This window comes from Mustela nivalis (genome assembly GCF_964662115.1).
Source record: "Mustela nivalis genome assembly, chromosome: 1".
Lineage (NCBI taxonomy): Eukaryota > Metazoa > Chordata > Mammalia > Carnivora > Mustelidae > Mustela > Mustela nivalis.
The window spans coordinates 128,058,084-128,080,879 of record NC_139020.1 but is presented as its reverse complement, the minus strand read 5'-3'; the positions used below and the strand labels follow the sequence as shown (position 1 = coordinate 128,080,879).

Genomic DNA, 22,796 nt, shown 5'->3' with positions numbered 1-22,796 from the left:
CCTTAACTTCCTGGAAGTCACTTGGGGTCCAGGAAGATCCATTAGGCTAATCAAAAACCACACTTGAACTCCTTGTTTAAGAAGGTCCTTTCAACTCTCCTAAATCAACATAGTCATTTTTTGCCTATTTTGGCTGTGTGTTTTTTGTTGTTGTTGTTGTTTAATTTTTTTGTGTTTTTTGCCCTTGGCTCCCTGCATTCAGATTTCCTAGACCTTATGTGGCCGAAAGGGCACTAATGTCCTGACTTTGCTCTCTTATCCAGAAGTTCCACGGAAAGTAGCCTCAATTATACCTCTGATTTCTGCCAGCTTGCTGATCCCAGATGCCACTTGACTCAGTAGAAGTAAATGGGAGTTGAGAGGAAATGATATGAAGGATACACATTCAGGCTGCCATCTTCCATAATCCCTTATCTTAACATGGCCCTTAAACTCAAAAATTTTTAAAATACAATCGAATAGGAGCACCTGAGTCGCATAGTCAGTTAAGCATCCAACTCTTGGTTTAGGATCAGATCATGAGAGCAAGGTCCCCCTTGGGCTCCGTGCTAAGCATGGAGTCTGCTTGAAATTCTGTCTCCCTCTTTCCCTACCTCTCCCACTTGTGCGCGCACACACACACACACACACACACACACACACACTCGCTCTCTCAAATAAATAAATCTTAAAAAATAAAATAAAATACAATTGAACAGATAAAAGTCTAAGTTTCTAAAAGATATAAAGTGGGGTGATTATTCACATTACAGGATAAACTCTGCTTCACAAAGTATTGCAGTACAGATTAGTGGGCACCTCATTTGAATTACAATAAAACAAAAATCCTCCACAGGTGCTGGTTTTTCATGGTATGTCTATTGCAGAAAGAGAAATCCAGGTAAGTTTCCCCTCATCCCTCATCAAGCTACTCTAGACTGTCTTAATACTATAAATTTATCTTTTCCTCAAACCAAGGACTTTACCAGACATTATTGGATTCAAATTATGCACTAAGCAGTTCCTATGGAGAGAAGAGCACCAAGTGTTGAGTTATTTAATAGTGAAAGGCACAATGGAAGATGGCTACTCAAGTTAGGTCTGTAGCATCAGACTAGGACTGATGGGGGTAACATTGGTTTGGGGGATATGTACAAATTCAATTATAACTTGCTTCTTTTCATATCTCTGTTTATAATATCCAGAACACTTACATACCTGGGGCCAATGCAAAGAGAAGCTTTCTAGCTTCTATTCTATTCTATTCTATTCTATTCTATTCTATTGGAAGATTCTATTCCAATGTCCTCATTGGTTGTCCATTTCTTCTGTGGAGTATACGTTCAGGGATTCTCTTCTCAATTAATATGATGCGCAGATCCAGTTCAGTTCTCTGCTCCTACATAATACAAGGTCAGCTAGATTGAGAAAAGGAAGACTTGGATGTAGATATCATCAGGCATTCTTTCTCTCTTGTCCTTCTCTGCCACTCCAGAAACTCCAAGAGCATAGAACTGCTGATTGTTCCTGTCTTTGAACTTCAAAGATCCCCTGTTGCTGTGGCTACAGGCATCCTAGATAATAATCCATAAGCAAGACAAGAAAACCATGTCCAATTGCTAACCCCACTGTGTGTAGTAATTACCCTCTACGGTAAGTGCTTCTTCACCCTTACCCCCTTAATTAGGATGACTACCAAGAACTATATTGGGAGAAATATATTTTAGCACTACTAAACATTAGATTAATGACCCAGTGTGGTCATATGACAGCTTACCAGTGTGTTTTTCCATTTGCTACCAACAATTTCTCCCTAGATATCAAGGCACATAGGGCAGATGCCTCATATCACCAGCTGTGACCCATTTTTATTCAGGCTTTGAAGATGTTAAGAAATTGAATTAACTGCCTTCATCTGACAATGGCAGGAAAGAAGAAATCTTCTGGAGTGGCATTTTCTTAAGAGTTTCTGATCCACTAAGAAACGATTCCCATCTATTCATTCATCATATACACAGTGTGCACTTGCTATGCGTTGGGTACTGAGGATAACACAGTGAGTACAATGGATGGAGTTGTAGCCATTTGGAATTTAACTGTTCTTTCCTGTATTCACTTCTTCATCAAACGTTTACTGAGTGCCTATGATATATCATGCCAATGTTGACCACAATGGTCAACTAATTTAGATTATGGAATGAGAACAGTAGAACAGATAGTCCCCCATCCCTAGTTTATGTTATAATGGAGGGAAAAGAAAATTACCAAATTATAAGAAATGCTATGCAGATTATTAAAATAGCGTGATGCTCTAAAGATAGACTATGGTCATACAGGAGGGGTGGTCAGGGAAAGCTATGATCTGAATGATACCAAAGAGGCAGTTACATGATGATAAGGGACAAAGGCATTTTATACACAGAGAAGAGCATTCCAGACAAAGGAAAGAACTAGTGTAGAGGCTTTACAGCAGGAAAAACCTCAGTGTGTTTGAGGACAAATAAGAAAAACAATGTACTCTGTAACCCAGAAATCTCAATTCTAGATACTTATCTAGGGTGAAAAAGATAGCTTTGTACACAAATGTACATGAACAGCAGCCTTATGGTTAACATACAGCAACTGTACAAGGACAAAATGTGTACAGCCATGAAGAAGAATATTACTCAGCAACTAAAAAGAGTGCGCTTGTAAGGACATGGATAAATCTCAGGAACATTGTGTTTAGTGAATGAGTCTCATGTAAAAGACAGTACATATGGCATATCTCTATTTATATGAAGCTCCAGAGAGGAAAAAGAAATCTATGATAGAAAATCTCAGAATGGTGGTTGCAACATTGGATTCTAGTTGATAAAATTAGAAAATGTACTGATGTCTACAGTTTACTCTGAAATGCACCAAAATATAAGATGGATTAATAGAAGAGTAAACAAAGGGATAGATATGTTATCTATTCAACTAAGATTGTTAACAGTAGAACCTAACTCATAGGTACATGGGTGTTTACTGTAAAATACTTCCAAATTTTCTGATATTTCCATTTTTTCCATAATAAAAGTTGGGGAAAGAAAAGAAGGTCAGTACAACTAGAGCACCCTAATGTGATGGCAACAAGTATTAACTGACTCATCCACACAAGGAAAAGTATTTCACTATGACGTTTTTGGTCAAAAATAATACTTCTTTTCTTCCATTCAATGGGTTTCATGATTTCTAGTTCATAAATGATAAATTCTGTAGTCATATAGCATTTCATCAATGCTGACTTATATAGCAACAATGTTCAGTGAATACTGAACCCTCTGCGCTGGCACTGTGCTGAAAGAACTAGGGAAAAAAATAGGTGTTATTTACTTCGGCTAACAAGAAGCTTGCAAAAGTAGTTGGGAAGATTGGGCCAACTTGTATGTAATCTTCAGAGAACAACCTGGGAGAGATAAAGCAATAATGCTACCATGGAAAATGGGATTTAAAGAAAAAAGCAATTGGCAAAGAAGAAACTGGAGTGGACCCATAAAGACAGATAACCTGGATTTATCTGCAGAATTTAAATAATAAGTGGATAAAAGGCAGTATGAAGTCTTCCAGCCACAACGTGATGTTTATAACAACTTACTATGTGTTGACCTGTGCTAAAAACATTATATTAATTCAATTTAATAAATACTTATCTTATCCCCAAGTGCTAGGGAAAAAAATGGGGCACCATTTTTGTTTTGTTGTTGTTGTTGTTGTTGTTTTATTTAATGGACCTTACATTCTAATTGGTCTAGGGGCAGAGTGGCAGTCAATAAACAAGATAAATAAAATATCCACATTAGTAGACAGTGATAAGAGCCAAAACAAAGAATGGAGCAGGGAAGGAGGATATAGAATGTTAAGGTGATACGGCCCTGCAATTGCACTGCTAGGTATTTATCCTAAGGATACAAACATAGTGATTCAAAGGGATACATGTACCCCAACATTTAGAACAGCAATGTCCACAAGAGCCAAATTGTGGAAAGAGCCCAGATGTTCTTGGACAGATGACTGGATAAAGAGGATGTGGTATATATACATACATATATAAGTGTACATATATGTGTGTGTGTGTGTGTGTGTATGGTATATACTATGAAATATATATATATAAGATGGTACATATATATGATGGAATATATAATGGAATATTACTCAGCTGTCAAAAAGAATGGAAAATGGAATCTTGCCATTTGCAACAATCTGGATGGAACTAGAGCATATTACGCTAAGCAAAATAAGTCAGTTAGACAAAGACAAATACCATATGATTTAACTCGTGGAATTTAAGAAACAAAACAGATAAACATAGGGGAAGGGAAGGAAAAATCAAATAAGATGAAACCAGAGAAGGAGGCAAATCATAAGAGACTCTTAACCATATGAAACAAACGGAGGGTTTCTGGAGGGGATGTGAGGGGGGGATAGGGTAACTGGGTGATAGACATTAGGAGGACATGTGATGTAATGAGCACTGGGTATTATATGCAACTGATGAATCACTAAATTCTACAGCTGAAACTTAAAACAAAATGTTAAGGTGAAGGTAAACATTTTAGATGAGGGAAATCTCATTGAGAAGAGAATTCTTGAGTAAAAACATAAAGGAATAGAGAGCCAATGATACGGGTTTCAGAGGAAGACATTTCAGGCAGCCAGAACAAATCACAAGTGCAAATGTCCAGGCAGGAGTATTGCAAATATGTTAAACATCAAAAAAATGGAAGGGTGCTTCAGTGGTTCAGTTGGTTAAGGTGCCACTCTTGGCTTGGCTCGGGTCATGATCTCAGGGTCATGAGATCCAGCCCCATGTAGGGGTCCGCACTCAGCATGGAATCTGCGTTTTCCTCTCCCTCCCCTTCTTCCCATTATCTGCCTTTCTAAAAACAAACAAACAAACAAACAAAAAAAACCTTTTTTCTTTTTTTAAGATTGTATTTGTGTATTTGAGAGAGAGAGAATGAGTGAGAGAGAACACGAGCAGGGGCAGGGAGAGGGAGAAGCAGGCTCCCCACTGAGCAGAGAGCCCAACATGTGGCTCGATCCCAGGACCCTGGGATCACGACCGGAGCAGAAGACAGACACTTAACCAACTAAGCCAGCCAGGTGCCCCGAAAATAAATAAAATCTTTTTTTAAAAAAATGGAGAAGACATTATTTCATGTAATCCCACAGCTGTCAGTCCTATGAGCTGTGTCCTATTATCATCCACAATTTACAGATGAGAAAACTAAGGCATGGAAATGTTAACATAGCCTCAAAACTCAGAACAAAACCTCAGTGACATTAGTCATGACCATGTCAGAACAAAGTTGCTTTAATGTACAAGTATAGTCTCTCTAATCTTCACTTTGCATGATAAGCGTTACCAAGAGAGAAAAGTCTAAGTGCCTATTAAAACCTGAGCAAGAAAACAAAGCAAATTCAACTAAATCCTGATTACTAAATTATTTACTCGGCCGGCTAAAGAACAAGAAGGTCAACTAGGTTGACCAAAAGATGACTTGATTTGATTAATCTTACTGTCTAAGAACCAAAATAAAATGCTTTCCTAAAGGGACAGAGGGAGAATCTTATCCAAGTGTGATGAGTAGATAATGTCAGGAATGTGGTTGCTTTAATCAATACACCACAGATGAAATGATAAAGGCAATCTGTCTGCACATGAAAACTATAAGTACATCACAAACATGATGGAGCAACTGTTACAAACAGAAACCCAAAGCCTCCTGACCTGGTCCAGAGGAAATAGCTGGAGTCATGCAGTTCTCAGCATTTAAAAAGAAAAAAGAAGAAAAAAAATCCGTGCATACGGAGTACGTGACTCGGAGCAACAGTTCTTAAAAACAGCTCCATGCCTGTATAAAGAGATGGAACATGGGCCTTAAGCCTTCTCCTTCCAAGCCTTCCACGAATGAAAGAAATATCCAGACACTCAAGGGATGAATCCAGGCTAAAACCCACACCCATAGGCCACACCACTGAGTCTCTCGAAATTATAGAAGGTTATTTATGGCTTGCCCAGTGCAAGAAATCATTGGATGTTAATTCTGGTAACCCATATGCAACTAAGCTCATTTTTCTAACTTCCCTAGATCAGCAGCTGCTGAATAAGATTTTTTTCCCATTTGTGATCCTTTCCAAACACTTCTATTTTCCTTAACCAGGTTATGCTGTTCCCAGGGAGTTCTGGGCTCCTTTCTGAGAGATGGTATCACTGTAGTCACAGCAGCGCCAGCTAATAAAAATCTGTTAGGCTGCCCATCTTGTCGTCACCTCTGGCACCCACATCCACTGTGGCAACATCTTCCCATGGCCGCTTTGTTGACTTCTCTTATTTGCCCCATCAGTCATCTCAATAGCACACCATGGCGTTCAGAATAGAATCTCAGAAGGCCCAAGACCAACTGCTGCAGAGATGGATATTAAATTAAACCCATGCCTTGGCAGAAAGCCTCAGAGGGACCCAAGAAGAAAAGGCAAGTGACACAGATCAAAGTTCTCATTAATGTGTAGCTGACTTGTCACTTTTATGGGAGTCTGTGTAAGGAGCTGAACAGGAATTGATTTAAACAGGAATACAAGGCAATGGTGTTCCAGAGAAATTTAATTTTTCTTGCCACTGTTAACCCAAATACCTAAGCCTTTAAAATTATTTTTATTTTTGGCCAAGTTAGATTACATTAGAAAAATGTGAAATATGACATGAAAGTCTTTCTGAAGCATCTTTCTGCATGAGGCACTGACCCTTGTTTTCCAGAAGCTTATAGTTTAGGAAATGAGGGATGCAGGTTTGAGGTGAGGAAGTGTGCCTCTGTCAGGCCTGCAAAAACAAAATTAGCCAATGATGCCCATTTAGCAACTTAAAAAAAGAAAAAACCTAACCATAAACCAATCTCTTTAAGAGTTATTTATATCTCAGAGTCCACATTAAAACAATCATCTTGGGGGTACCTTCGTGCCACAGTCCATTAAGTGACTCTTGATCTCAGCTCTGGTCATGATCTCAGGGTCCTGAGATGGAGCCCACAGCAGTCTCTGCACTCAGCATGGATTCTGCTGGAAATTCTCTCTCCCTCTCCCTCTGCTCCTCCCACTCATGCTCTCTGTCTCAAATAAATAATTTTTTTAAAATCACTGTTTATAATAAATAAAAATTTAATTAGAGGAATGCACCAAGCAATGTCCATCTGATAGGCTAATGATCCCCATGAAGACAACAGTGGTCCATTCATTAAGTCTAGTTCTGCAATCAGCAGTCTCAGCACCTCCTAGAAACTAGTTAGAATGCAGACACTCAGGCCCACTCCAGATCTACTGATGCAGAATGTGCATCAGTTGCTGGGACTCAGGACACACTGAGTTCAATGACTAAGTTGTGGGTCCTGAATGGAACTCATGGTCACGGACACACTCTGCTCATTTACTCATCGTTGGCAGCTGCATACCATGAGTGTACATGCTACTCTGTAGGGCTGTGGGCCACACGGATGACATCATGGCCGCTCATGAGGGACTCTACAGAGGTATGTCAGGGAACAGTGGGGCCATCTATCAAGATGGCAACTTCTCCATCTATTTTGGGTAATTCTCTCTAGTCAGGAGGTTTTGAGCTATTACTCTGATGAGTTTCTTCACAAACCCCCTGCCTGTCAGTTCCCACTTTGCAGACCCTAATACCTTGCCCTCCTAATTTGTTCCTGGGGAACAGGCAAGTGGAGCTGATTCTCCTCCTCTCTTGACTAGGATAACAGGCATACGATGACCTCAAAATCTGCAGGACCATCTCTCTCCTACTTCCAAAGGAAGCCATCCTCACATCCTGATTCTGGGTGGTCGGCCTTAGGGTCACTTTGAGAGCTCCATATGGGGTGATGTGTCAGTGGGGATGGTATCCTGGCATGGTATGAAGCATCCTAATGGTATCTTTTTAGCACATATCCTGAGAGGCAAGTGATTAAATTAAAATTCAACTAATATCTCTCTTCTCCATCCAAAATAAGAAGTTACTTGATGGAAGACTGTATGACTATACAGGTCCTGATTAAAAATGCAAGGCTGCTGACAGTGAAGGGCCTCAGAAACTGAGCTGCTGAAACTTGCCAGCCCAGCATTTTAATTGCAAGATGACATTCACCAGAAGATACCAAATTAACTAACCTGGAAGAGCAAAAGGGGACAGTGATGTGGGGACAGGCTGACCCTAATTAAATTGGATTTTTTGATGGGAAGGATGGTCCCATCATCTCTGAATGGCATCTCTCTTCCTTCCTGCTCTCTGCGTACTTCTCAACACCATCTATAAGTTGTAAATGCCTTCAGAAGGGAAACAGAGCAAGGAAATGATCTATAATGAGCACATCTTAATTCCACTCTGTGAGACAGGATTACAAAAATACATACATCTAAATAATCATTCTATATCTGTATTTAAAAATGTATGTTTTTTGCATATTATGTATCTAAACAAAACAACTAATGTTAATTGTTAGAAATTATTTATACTGACTTTCAGTATAAAACTTTTGGTAAAATTCAGAAAAGTATAGGAAACAAAATAACCATTAAGTTCAGAGATTATAGCTGTTACTATTTTGATGTACTGATTTTCAGTATGGGAGGGAAGTGTGTGTGGAGAAAGAGACAGACACAGACAGCAATTGTCAGAGAGACAAAAACAGAGAAATTTGGGATCATAATGCATATAGTTTTATAGTTTCTATTAATGCATACATATTATATTCTATTAAGTTCCCTTAGCAACATTTTATGAAGGATTTTAACAATCTGATAGAAAATATTTTTACAGTGACATTAAAGAAAAAAATCTCCCTTGAGTTGTAATTAAGGAAATAAAACAATTTCTCAAAACAGCACATTCTTGATGGTTTAGAAGAAATATCCTTTTTTAAAAATTGCACTTACTGGTATAGCCAACATATAGGAACTTCAAATAGCCGAATCAGGACTTGAGTCACTGTGGTTAAGCACATGGAGTTAAAATTAACATCACATGCCTGATGGAAGTGCAAGTCCATGAAACTATTCTGAAGAAATATCTCGGTATTATAGCTGTTACCTTTAATTGTTTCCACGAGTCAGTAGTAGAAAAAAAAAAAATAAAGAACCAATACCACTAAGGTAGAGTCTCCTGGGGCTCACTTATATCTACGTTTCCTCTCCTTCTGAGCTCAAGGGAGAATTCCTCTGCTCTACCTTCTTAGCAAATTGAGAGCATATGACCAATTTCAGCAAACAGAATGTGACCAGAAGCAATGTGTGTTTCTTCAGTGACCACTGCAAGACAGTGCCAACACCAGCTGCCCTGCTGTGGTGACTATGAAGGAGGCCTTGTATTGAAATGGCAGAGACAGAGATCAAGGGCAGTGCCTTGGATCACCGCTAATGGGGAACAACTGCCCTAGAGAGCTTCTCAGTAGCACTAAGCCATTGGGGTTATTTGTTAAGGTAGCTTAATCTATCTTATACTAATATAGTCACCAAAAGAAAGAAAAAAAAAAGAATGTTCTATTCTGATCATATGTCCTATCACATACGCAGGATAGCTGTAGGCTTTACAGAAGATAAGGCAGGCAACAATCTGTTAAGGCACTCTTCTTCCCCATCTGTCCACCTGATAAAACAAGGTTGGTCAGAGTGTGTGAAGGGACCAAAAGCACGGATCTGGGAGAGCAGATCTCAGGGTCAGTTGACACTGACCTCCTATGTTTAGTAGGCATCTACTATGTCTAGTCTAGTCTAGTCTAGTGGGACCTACCATGAGAAAAACTGCTTTGTGGGGCTTCTAGGAATAAAGAAGTTAATGAGGGATAGTCCCTGCCTTCTAGAAATGTAAATTCTAACACAGAAGAAAACCATAAGAGTACAAAGATAGGGTGCTTCTAACAGCTGTGTGACTTTGGGGAGGTCACTTATCTTGCTGAGCCTCAGGTTCACCAGCTGTCAAACAGGGATTAAAAACAGTACCTTCCTCACTGAAGTGCTATGAGAATAAAACATCTAGCACAATGCCTAGCACAGAGTGATAACTCATTAAATACCTACTACTGTTGTTTTTTATTTACTTTTTAGTTATCTGGAATATTATTATTAACACAGAATTGTTTCTCCTTCTATTCAAGGAAAGTAGTCTCTTCCTCCCTCCTGAGTGTTAAAATATACAATACATACAATACTACAGAAAAAGCACGGAATATGCAGCAGACAATCCAGATATGAAAAACTGGAACCCATACCCATGTGACTTTTGAAGACTTCAGTTCTATCATCAATAAAACTGAGATAATAATATCATCATTTCAGGACTCTTGAAAGGTATTATGGAAATCAAGTGCGTAAGTCAGAAATACAAATTTCTTCCTCACTCCTCACCTTCTTCAAGAAAGATAACCAGAACAAAAGGTGTAAAGTATCTTTACAACAGTAAGGACATTATCCCTAAGTATCCTACTGCAAAGCTGTATATACTGCAATTCCCTTTCCAAATTCCTATAAATCACAACCTTCCATTTCCTGAAACTTTGTATTCATTGTTACTCACATTTTTTTAACCAGACACAAATTTTTCTTTTACCTTTGTAGTTCTATGGGTTGAGCTATTGTATTAAAAAGTTGATTGAGAAATAAACTGTCTTTACCAGCAACAAGCAATCAGGAGCCGTCAACTCCACCTCCTACGGATTTCTGTTATCACAGAGGGGCATGGAGCACTAGGACTTCAGTGGGACAGCACGGGGAAAGACTTGTTATATCACAATCATCAAGTCTTGAGAAGACACCAACGTGACCGGTTTACTGCTAACTCAGGGATAGAGATATTAAAAGTTAGTTATAGAAGAAACAGGACATTGGAACTGGGTAAATCTTCCTGCCAGAGAAGCTGAACCTATGCTTCAACAGCTCCTACTCTAACAGCTTCTCACATCAGCTGATCTAGATCTGTTCTTTTTTACTTTTTGTCAATAATACAAATGGTATGCCCACCATCTCTACCAGGTGGGGGGTTCTCAGATGTTTGATCCAAGCTTTTCTCACAAAGAGGAGGAAAAAAAGCCAAGAGCGTGATGTGATCAGGTAGGAGAAAACAGTGAGGGTCTTACAGAGTTTGCAATTTGAAGCCCAGGACCTGCAAAGTAATCATTTCAGTATATTCACTTCTCCATTTTGATCCTAAAGACCTAAATATTTGGTTCAAAGACAAGATCAGACCCAAGCCATCAAGTTGAATTTCAAGAAGGTCTTTTCTCCTATTTCCCAAGAAGGAACTCTAGAATCAGAGGAGTCTGCATTCTAACTGGGAATCCCTCCCTCCACCCTACCATGTCACTGACTCAATTTGTGAACCTGAGCAAGTAACAACCTCCTTGAGTCCCAAATTCTATGCCTGCAAAATGGGGAAACACAACTTACAGAATGGAGTGTTAGGAAGATTAAATGAGATTGTATATGTGAAGTGCTTGGCAGAATCACTGTATATGACCACGCAAGTTGAACACTATCTCCACACTTTGAATGGCATGTCTTAAAGTTGTGCAGTGTAAAACCTATACAACCACATATGGCAGCCCTTTTCCTTCATCAACAGTACCATTCATTCAAACATTCACAAACTATGTTCCAGGCACTATTTATTCTCTCAGCCTCCCTTAATAAGCCTTAATGAATTATTCTTCTATAAATTTATTCTAAATAAATTCTTGGATTGCCATGACACCTGTCATGATTTTATATTTTCTGTCTCACAATCAATTGAGTAATTGTTAATTACTCAACATACCCACCATATTGCCATATCCTAGTATTTCTGTTCATCGCTACATCCTGCTTCCCTAAGACCCAGCACAGAGCATGGCACAAAGTCTATTCACAATGGATACTTCTGATTATGAATGACATATGTCTTTCCTAATAGCATGGCTGAAGCCGACTTGGCTTGAAAACTACCAGCAAAAAAAGAGTCATTGTCTCTGCTTTCATTTTGAACCCCCAACCTCTAGATCACTCTCTGATACTTAATAAGTATTTAATAAATATTTATGGAATTAATGAAAAGCTTGAGACCTTGGAAATGTTAAGTAGAAATAGTTAGGAGCCCTGAAAGATGACTTACCAAATAAAGATTAAAAGAAATTTATTTTGGAATGGAAACCACCTACATTGAGTTCCAAGTGTGACATGGAGTATCCGGTATAACAGCCTAATAATTGAAGAGTAATCCAAGAAAATCAGCTCTGTCCCAGACTTGGTATCTGTTCTTCTTAATGGTTCATAAATTGATATTGTGATAATAATATTACTAATACTATTTATCAAGTGCCTTCTATGCTTTGCAACTTCAAATACTTTATAACCAACCTTCACAACCATGCCATAATATATATACCAATGTATATAGAGAGACATATGTATGTCATACATATGTACATGACATACATACATATGTACATACATACATACATACATATTTCTGTATATATACATACATACTGGCTACCCCTAACTGGACAAAGTTTAAATTACATGAGATGATAAGAATGTATTTAGTGCCATGTCAACACACAGCTACAAATTCCTGAGTGATAATTGTTAAGGCTCAAAAAAATGAAGGCAAAACAGAATCAACTGAGGTTTTAAGAGAAATTTACCAATAATATACATACATTCCTTTTTTAAGGGCAAGGAAACAGGCTCAGAGATGTTAAGTAACTCATCATGCCTTCTGTGCAGGAAATGATTGAACTGGAATTTAAAAGAGGCTCATCTGATCTCTCCATATGGAGAAATCAATCCATGTGCACATGTGTGCACAGGGACATGAAGGTACAAGCATGTGTATACCTCACACTGTTGCTACAGTTCAGGATATGCTCATAAACCCTTTCATGAGGAAGAGTTCACTGAAGTGAATTGCTAGAGATTTTTGTAGTAACTTTATTTAGCTCCAAAACATATATGTTCTTAAAATTTTACCCATTTAAGAAGCCTATTATCAATCCCCATGACAACATTACTGAGGAGAGAGACATCTCACTCTACACACGATTATGAAAATTCACAAGCAGTCCACTTTTCTGGCAAACTATGTCAATGACCTCCCTCACCTCCTGCATCCTGGGATTATTAAACTGGGATGCTGAACAGTTCAGATGCTACTCTGTGAGCCATACCCCAGGCTTTTTATTGACCTGAAACTCTCTGGAGGTTCTGCACTCAGAAAACAGTGGGTCACTGCGGAGCTGCCCACGTCCTCTTACCTAATAGAAGGCAGAGCTCAACAGGATGCCTGCTTGGAGCCAAAGGTAAGTAAGGGCTGGCACTGCGCCACACGGCTGGCTGCTCTAGGTCTTTCTCTGTGGCAGATGTCAAGGTCTGCAGGGTGTTTTATTAAAGGAACAAAATGCAACACCTTCGAGACACCAGCCCTCTTCTCCATAAAGCCTTGGCCTGTGTGGAGTCAAGATCCTCCAAGAAACCCCAGCTCAGCGGCTCCTGGGGGTAGGGGTGGAGTCTGTTCCATAAGCTTCCAGGGCTCAACACAGCCTGTCCCCTTCCCCCCATGCTTGTTAGACACCCAGCGTGGTTTTCAGAGGCCATGTTGATGCCATATGTTCATGCCACTGAAGCGTTTTACTGCCTGAGCAGAGGCACTTAGCACAAGGAGGAGCACATTGTTTTCATAGCTGGTTGGCTCTTAATACATCCCCAGGAGAATCTGGGCTCAAAGAGAGGGTGTCTGGGGAGTTTGGGAAGAGGCCAACAAGGTGAAGGTTAGTAAGGACACAGTTCAGAATGTCCATCAGGCAGAGAGAAGGGCAGAATTTTGGAGCAAAAGAAAAAAAAAATTAAGGAAGACATTAAAGAAATTATATACGCAGAGTTTTTTTTTTTCTTTAATGACAAATTAACATTATGTCAGTGATTCTCACTTGACCAGGGTTAATTTTCTCTCCCAGGGGATACTGAGCAAAGTGTAGAGATTTTTTTGGGTTGTCACAGTTGGGCAGAAATGAGAGTGCTACTGGCACCTAGTGGGTAGGGACCAGGGATAAGCCTCAGCATCCCACAGTGCACAGGACAGTCCCCAACAATGGGATTCTCTGGCCACAAATGTCAATAGTGCTGAGGTTGAGAAACACTGGGGTAATTAACACTGAGCAGATAAAAAAGCTCCCTTGTCCCCTGCAACATCACTGCGAATAATTAAATTAGTCACATCCAGGGTCGTGTAGGGAAGCATCAGGGCAGAGTATTTAAAAGCACTATCATCTGAGTGTAAGATCTAGATTTAAATTTTAGGTGCAGAACTTTCTACCTCTGCAGGCTTGGACAAGGTATCTAACTTCGGTGAGGTTCAGTTTCCTCTTCTGCCAACACAGGCCGAACTGGCTACCCCTAACTGGACAAAGTTTAAATTACATGAGATGATGATAAGACTGTGTTTAGTGCCACATCAACACACAGCTACAAATTCCTGAGTGATAATTATTAAGGCTCAACAAAGTGAAGGCAAAACAGAACAAAACAGGGCTTTAAGATAAATTTACCAAGCATCTTGGTAATTTGAGGAAATTGGGATTTGAGTTAGAAAGATCTCAAGGATGCTCAGATCTGCTGCCTCTTTCCTTAGAGGGTTCTTTGGCTCCAGGGAGTCCCACCACTGTGTACTAACCCCCAACAGGCCACCTTGTTGGCCATCCTGAACTATGCTCAGCCCAGGTCGTTCTTATGTCCAGATCTCTATTGCCACAGGCCAAGCCCAGTGATGATCTGGTCTCACAGTGAAGACTATCCATACCTGATACTCGGGCACGAGTTTCCCTTCTGCATGGAGCCAGAGGAGCTCTGGTCTTTCTGTGATGTTCCAGTACTGAGCAGAATCAGGCCAGACTTAGCCACACCTGCCTTTGGTCTGACACCCCTCTGACCTCTCATAGCCAACACTGGCCTCAATGCTGCTACCTCCTGTCTTCAGAGCCCTGTCCTCAGAGCAACCCTGGAGCTTTCCTCTCTTCAAGCCCCATTTCCTGGCGCGTGGTTTTCCCTGCTGGCTTCAAAGGCACCCCAGGCAGGGGAGTACCACAGAGCATGAAGAGAAGTGCTTAGCCAGCCACACAGGCTGCCTCAAAAGGCCTTCAAATCAAAGAGATCAGAGATACCTTGGAAACCATCTAGAATCGTTTCCCCTTGCTGTTAAAACTGAAGCTCGGAAAGAAGGGACCAGGAACTGCCACTAGCCCATCGGGTCCCTTTGTGAAAATTAGAAATGGCACCCATCTGGATGAGGGCAGTCCTGAGCCAAGGTGAATTCACAGCTGACAAGTTCAAGTGGCCCAGATCTTAGGTCAAGACAGGTCTCACTGTGCACAGAACAATCCTCTGCAAAACCTCTGGGAAGGAGTTTGCCCAAAATCACAAAAATGAATTGTCACAGAGCTGAGATCAGATGAAGAACTTCTTAGTAGAGTCAGTTATATATGGAAAATGAGCAGCTGCTGAACTCTCCGCTGTCCTTGCAAAACAAGATTTATTGGTCAGAAAGTGGATTTCACAACCCAGCTACCTTGTGGCCCTTTTAATGACAGAAAGGGGGAAAGGCTGACAACCTGCCATGATGTGGGCTCCTTGAGGATAATTTATACATAGCTGGTGGCCCAGAAAAACTCAACACACTCTAAAGGAGTAAAGGGGCTCAGGAGCTGGGGAAGGGGAACTCAACTACCCAATTCAGAGTCAAGACTTAAATATGCAAGGTCAATTCTCAAAGGATGGTCTTGTTTTGAAGTTGTAACAACCAGCATGGCATAGCTATGAAAACGGGAAATCACTTCAGAGAAGCCCATTAACTTTCCCACCATCTGAGTATGACATATTATTTTTGTGATGAGAAAAACATGGCATATTATTAGGGGCACCTTCAATTGGAATTAGAAGGGTTATTATATACTACAGCTTAAACAACATCAGTTTTCCTGAATGGGAACCAGTTGATGATGTCAACTCCCTTATATTGCCTTGGGACAAAAACATCCCCCTCTTCCTCTGTCTAATCTATAGGTCAAGAGTCAGCAGACTTTTGGTAGAAAGGGCCAGATAGCACATTTCTTAGGCTCCGTAGGCCATATGGTCTCTGTCACAACTACTCAACTCTGCCACTGTAGCACAAAGGCAGCCACAGATAATATGCAAATTCATGATTGTGGCTGTGTTCCAATAAAGCTTTATTTCTAAAAAGTTGGAGATTAGCTAGATTGGACTCACTGGTCACTGTCTGCTGTCCCCTACTGAGCATGAAGTGGGCAGAACCTTAGCCCCTGCTCATTGACAGGTTTGGAAAGCCACCAAGATGGGATGCTCCTGGACAAACAGAAATGAGAACTCAACATGGCAAAGGTGGGAAATCCTTTTTCTGATTCTACCCTTGATTATTACAGAGTTGGGAAGAAGATTAAAAAGAGAAGGCTGGTATCAAGCAGTAAGAGAAGGAACTTATGCGGAGCACAGATGCTTCATTCTAAGATAGGCCCCAAACGCTAGTTCCCATGGCATCTGCCTGGGCATCATCAGGTTAACAAATCAGTGTAAGATTCTGAAAACCATACTGGTCTCTCCACTACATTTTCCCAAGGTACCAAAGGGATACATAGACCAAAAAGAAGGCCTCGATAGCAGGAGCATATTTAAGAATTCATGTATATTGTATTTCTTTAGCCCATTATATGGCTGTATCAACAACCTAAACAGGATTTCTTAGAGGCCTAAGATCTGGAAGCCGTTAACATGACTAGAGGCTTCACCTTTTCTTGGGAAACAGGAAGCCTCTGCTCCAGGCTTGCCAGACCGTGAGGAGGAAGTGGAGTGTACATCCCCAGGCATAACAACACATCCTTTACTAGAGAGCAGAACACAACCCCAACTCCTTCTTCATGAGTAAAAAATATTGTTTTCCAGATTATACCCCAATCCCTCCAGGACAGGGACTGTATTTTGTACTTCTCCGTATTATTATACCCTTGCCCAGTGTCCCCACAGGTTAAAATAGTAATTGTTAACATCTGAGGAGCAATTATTCAATGCCAGGCCTTATTTAGAGTGCTTTAAGGTCCTTCTCATTTAATAACCTCGCAACCACCTATGACTCAGGGCCCACTATTTTTATTATTCCAAACTGACAAATAACGGAACTAGGACACAAAGAGATTGAGTAATTTCCCCGAGATCATGCAGCTGCAAGTGAGGGAGCTCAGATTTGAACCCTGCTATCCCAGCTCCACAGCCAGTGCTCTTAACTTTTATGTAATACTGCTTCTAATAATGCAACCAATATAGGTGATCAATAAATGTTCGGGGTCAATGACAGTAAGAAACAAAAAACAAGGTCCAAACTGAAGCTAAGCCAAACTGTGCATGATTGCCAGCAGACTCATTCCCAGCCACTCTCTCCGGAGGTGGACAATACGGTACTGTCTCGTCCCCTCTCAAAGGGAAGTCAGGTCCTACGAGTGGTGGATGTCATTGAAAGAGCTATAAGGAGACAGGTCTGCAGCTCTGTAAAGAAAGCCCTTTTTCAATAGCATCAGACTGGAATGCCCTGGACATAAGCCAAGAGCTGGAAATGATGCTCTCTCTAGGCATTCTCAGAACCTTCCCTAAGGGAACAGGGTAGAGAAAGTGGCCCCAGGGCAAACTCCCACTGCCATTTCCCCATCTCTCCAAGATCCTGCTTCTGGGGAGTACAGGGGTCAAGCCCTCTGAATTTCCCAGTGACTGGGACGAAGACTAGGGGCAGCTGAGGAGAAAGAGGAGGCAGAGGCACTACCTAACAGGGGCTAGAAAGGATGGTCTTGTTCATTAGACCATTTGGGTTTTCCTTCCTCGATATCCAGATTATTTTGGCTTTTCTTTTCTTTTCTTTCTTTCCTTAAAATGTTTTTGATTCAGAAGCTATTTTAATCTGTTTTTCTTGTCTAACATTGGCATTTGGGAGTAGGAAATGTAGTCTAATTACAGTTTTGATTACACCCCATGGTATATAGGAAGGGTCACACTTCTGCTGGTTGCTAATATATTGTGTTCTTGGCTTCCGTCTTTCACAAAACAGTTATTTAATAGTTTTGAGCAATTGGGTAGCTTTTAATTAGCTCAGTATTCTATACCTCCAAAGTCATTATATCACGTTATGAGACAGAGTGCAATAATCTGATTGCTTTTTTTAACTGAGAATATTTTTCAAACAGACTTTATCTGTTTTTGTGAAAAACCTCTAGAGTCTTGGAAAACAGTTCATCCTCCATTTTCAAACTCTTTCTTCAAAATTCTGTTAATCACTCCTAATGAAATGTGAAATAAAACTATTTGTTCTGCTGAACAAATATTTAATTTTTTTCATTGCTTTCTTTGTCTAATATATTTTGGTAATAGGGTACAAAAATTCTGTGTATTAAATGATTTCCTAGGGCAGAGTATCTTTATTCAGATCCTGTTTTTTTCTTTAATCTGCTAAAGATCTAGTCCAAATTACTTTGGCCCAAATCACTACATTCCTCTGTACATACATTTCCCCCCATATACAACATGGAATTGAATAAAACACTTCAAAATTGGGCACTGGGGTAGCTCAGTTGGTTAAGTGTCTGCCTTTGGCTTAGGTCATGGTCCCGGAGTCCTGGGATGGAGCCCAGTGTCGGGCCCCCTGCTCAGTGGAAGTCTGCTTCATCCTCTCCTCCTGCTTGTGCGCTCTCTCTCTGTCCCTCTCTGTCAAGATATTTTTGAAAAAATAGCAAAATTGCTTTTGGACAATACCAGTCTAGGATAGCTTAAAGTAAGGCTTCCATTTACCACCAGGACCATCTTGCCTCTTTCTTTCTGCTACAAGATAACCCTTCTAACCAGATTTCATCTGATGAAGGAAGGAAGAAAAAAATCAAATAGACGCTAAAGCATCACCACACTGTCCTTGGAAGGAAAAGGGATTCTTTGTTCTAACTCCCAGACACACACACACGCACACACACCTGACACTTCAATGTAAAATTTTTAATAATCAGTTGTAATGTACTAATGAGAAAATACCTTTTTTGAGCAGCCAGAAAATATTTGACAAGGGGATTATTTCCTTTACTCAAGGGCAAAAATCAAAAGGCCACAAGGCGAGGGAATTCGAACCACCCTGGGTCTCCTAAGGAATGCTGCTTCTGAGGGTTACCTGTTAAATGCATCGCATGGAACAATCACAGAGAAATGCCAGCCCCCGCATGAACAGATTTAGAATCTTGAACTTCCATGGCTACACTGTCACCATAGTGTATCAGTCAGATTTCATTCAAGTCACTGCCAGGAAAGACCCAGACATCAGGCTAGGATCAGGGCTCATCAGGCACCCGAAAATAAAATACTCCTTCAGGGATTGCAGATATAGGAAATAAATAGTATGAACTGGTTTCAACTCCTAAGACATACATTTACTATGGAAACACCCAAAAACATAGGTTAAATGTACATATCAACGAGCAAGAAAAACAGGAGACTTTCCTGACTTACAAGATTGAACTGTGTAAAAGTCAAGATGATCTCTAAACTCCTTTCGACCCTGAGCTGCTGTAATAAAAAGCAAACAAAAATCTAACAACACGCCAAGCACTGAATCCTGGGTTGGATTCTACCATATTGGATCAGCCACACCAGGAATTCCGTGAGATCTTTGATTTCCTGGCTCTCTGAGATTCCCAACACGTCAGACATTCGTCCGAAGATCGGCATTTTGGCTCACCCAACAGCTGCCAAAAACTAAAGGCTGGGATTTCAACCATGACTGGAAATACGTTTCAAATGCCCTCTCCTCAGTTCCGATTTGCATTCCAAGTGGCTCTTCACATGCAGCATAAACTGACCAAGCTACTAATCAAGGTTGGGTCTGAGATAAACTGAAAGATTCCCATGAGCCCACTGCCAGCTGAAGAGAAGTGGCACCCGGGATGAAGAAAAAGAAAAAAAAAAAAAAAGAAAGAAAAGGAAACTGGAGAGGAGAAGGCAGTGTGCTCAGAAGAGAAGCTAAAGGAGTCGTAAGAGAGGAAAGCAGATTCCCCTGGAACTTTCCTTTGGAAAATGAAGGCAAGGGGGGTTGGGGTTGGGGGTGCTGCTGAGCTTTACTCACATCAGTCCCCCTTCCTGAACTGAAATTCTCTCATCTCCAAATATTAAAATCCTATATGGAATCCCAGTTTACATTACTTCTCTATAAGACTTCCCCAAACCCAGCCTCCCCCCAAAAAGTGCTCGATTCCCTGAACTCAAAAATGTCTCTCATTCTATCTATCTGGCAACGATGCTCACACTGTCTTGCATCATCTCACATTCTTGTTTTGTGACATCGTATAACTGTTATTACACTATAATCTGGCTTCTCACATACACAAGCCTTGATCCCTGAATTTGATCTTAACTCTTTTGAAAGGGAAGTCCATAATTATTTTAGCTTTCTTCTCTAAGGCAGTAAACTGCACATGGTAGGTGTTCAATATATGCTAGTGATTAAGGAAGACAAAAAAGGAAGGAAAAAGTAGAGGAAAGGTAACATGGACCAAAAATGCCCCACGGCAGCATGAGGGTGGACCTGTTGTACCAGGGAGGGAATCAGAATTCCATGCAAGCTAAGAACCAACAGCACCCAAGAGACACCTAGAAACATGTATTGATTTAATGGAAGGATGTAAGGAAAGGAAGATGGGGGGAAGAAAATGATGAAAAATGGGAAGAAAGAGGGGAAAGAGAGAGGGAAGGATGGAGAAGAGCAGAACAGAAGGAAGGGATGATGGAAAGAAAAATGGAAAAACAGAAGACAGAGTGGGAGGAAGGAAGGTAGAATAAAAGAAAAAGAAGGGGCAGAGGCCAAATCTTACCCTTGTACTTCTGGATCTTCCATTTTTATACTATTCTCTTTCTTGTTCCAAAATATCTCTTAGTGCCTTACAGGGTGCCCAGCACCTAGACCCAGGCTTGCCAGTGCTCCTGCATAAAACTCCAACCTCTGATTTGCTTCACTGGCCAGCACCCGCCATCTCCTGATCTGGGGAAGTCAGCCCCAGGAAGGCTGCATTTCATGACCCAGAGCTTAGAGCTCTGGAGGACATCCGGGCAGAAGGCTGAGGCATCACTGGCCGGTCACCAGGAGTTGCAGTAGGAGGTCTTCTCCTCTTATTTGTGCCAAGGTGTCACATGACTCACTCAGTCCACTGGCTCCCTGGGCAGCCCATCAGGGAATCAGGGCTCAGAGGCTCCATGGGATAGGGGCAGGGGAATGCCTCTCCTTGGCACCCAGCCATGCCCCCCTCACTGCCAACCCCCCGAGGCGCTGCCTTTGCGCCTCCTCCATCCACCCCTGAAGACCCACACACTCAATCTGGACTGTGCCCTGGACAACACAGGAAGGCTGGAGTCTAACTCTTGACAAAGGCACAGCTCTTTGTGGTGACCCCAAAAAAAGATCCCAGGCAGCTCCGGGCTCCCCAAAAAGTCTCCAGCTCTAGTGTTTCCCTTTCCCTCTAACAGAAATGCCACATCGTTATAAGTGTTACTGTACATACTTTTCTAAAAAGAAATTTGCCATGAAAAACACATCCACTGAGGAGACAATGAAGGGGTGATTGATGGGAAAAGAAGAAAATCTACATCCATAAACCCCTGAAATTAGAAGCAGACTTGGGTACAAAAAGATGTGTTTGCTCTTCAGGTGAGAATGTCCATGGCTTTTAGTAGGTTCTCCAAGGGAACAGTGACCCACAAAAACTAAAACTACCACCCTGTATAAGGCAAGTTGCTGGGGGCTCATCAATCAGGAAAATCACACCCTGTTACCTTCCCAAACTCAACTGAATTTCATGAAAATGCATTTCCTAGAATCAACCTATTTCACTAAAACGACAAGTGAATTTTAACATAAGTGCCTTCTTCCCCTTCTACCCCACATCTCCGAAGTGAACAGTCTCTGTGCCTGTCCGTACCTACCAGCCCTGCAGCCTGCATCTGCCGGCGATGGCAGGGGAAGGCCATTTAAACTCGTGACACCTCATTAAGCCCATGCCCACTGCCATCACAACTCTAAATTAAAGTAAACCAATTCCAAATGAGCAAGCCTTGAAACGCTTTCCCTCCTGTCCACCCAAATGCATTCTACAGAAATAAAACAAGTGGTTTTAAAAGAGGTTATAGTTGTAATATACCACATCATCTCGAAACTTAAAATATCACTGGAAGAATAACCAGGGATGTATGTGAAATATCTCACTAAGCCCTAACATAGCACTGCAGGGACATGAAGGGTGATTCGATTGCTACACAATAAAATGAAGACGAGAAAAATCAGGGCGACGCACTTGAGCAAGCACCGAAACACGAAATAATGGGAAAATCTGCTTTATCACTTTATTTTTAAAAAGCCGTTAGCAGACTCTGCAGCTGTTAATCACTGCTCACATATGGCATGGCTGTCACCTTTATGAATCATGTTTTATCTTGAAAAGATTGTCCTTTATTACCTTTCCTTTTGCACGTTCCTAACGAGATGTGAAACAAGAAAATAGGAAAAGCTCTGAGGTTCTTCGTGCCAGGATCAACATTTACACATAAGGCAAGTGGAGAAGTATGTTAAAGTTTTAAATTATGTCCAATTTTGTGAAGCTGAATATTAGCATCTTTGTTTCCAAGCTGCTGGAACAGTGCCATCTCTAACCCAAAGGAACTTCTAACTCTAAGACTTTGCCTTGATAGCGCATGAAATC

The 22,796-nt window shown here is 40.9% G+C and overlaps 1 protein-coding gene and 1 long non-coding RNA gene across 3 annotated transcripts in view; one reads left to right on the top strand and one right to left on the bottom strand.

The window, feature by feature from the left end:
• Positions 1-22,796, bottom strand: part of CPNE4 (copine 4) — a 577,619-nt gene that overhangs the window by 431,509 nt on the left and 123,314 nt on the right. The gene's annotated exons all lie outside the window — the stretch shown is intronic.
• LOC309846260 lies at positions 1,353-11,666 on the top strand. The gene is made up of 4 exons (XR_014301818.1): positions 1,353-1,424; positions 1,526-1,632; positions 1,856-2,035; positions 10,146-11,666. It is a non-coding gene; the product is annotated as an uncharacterized lncRNA (long non-coding RNA).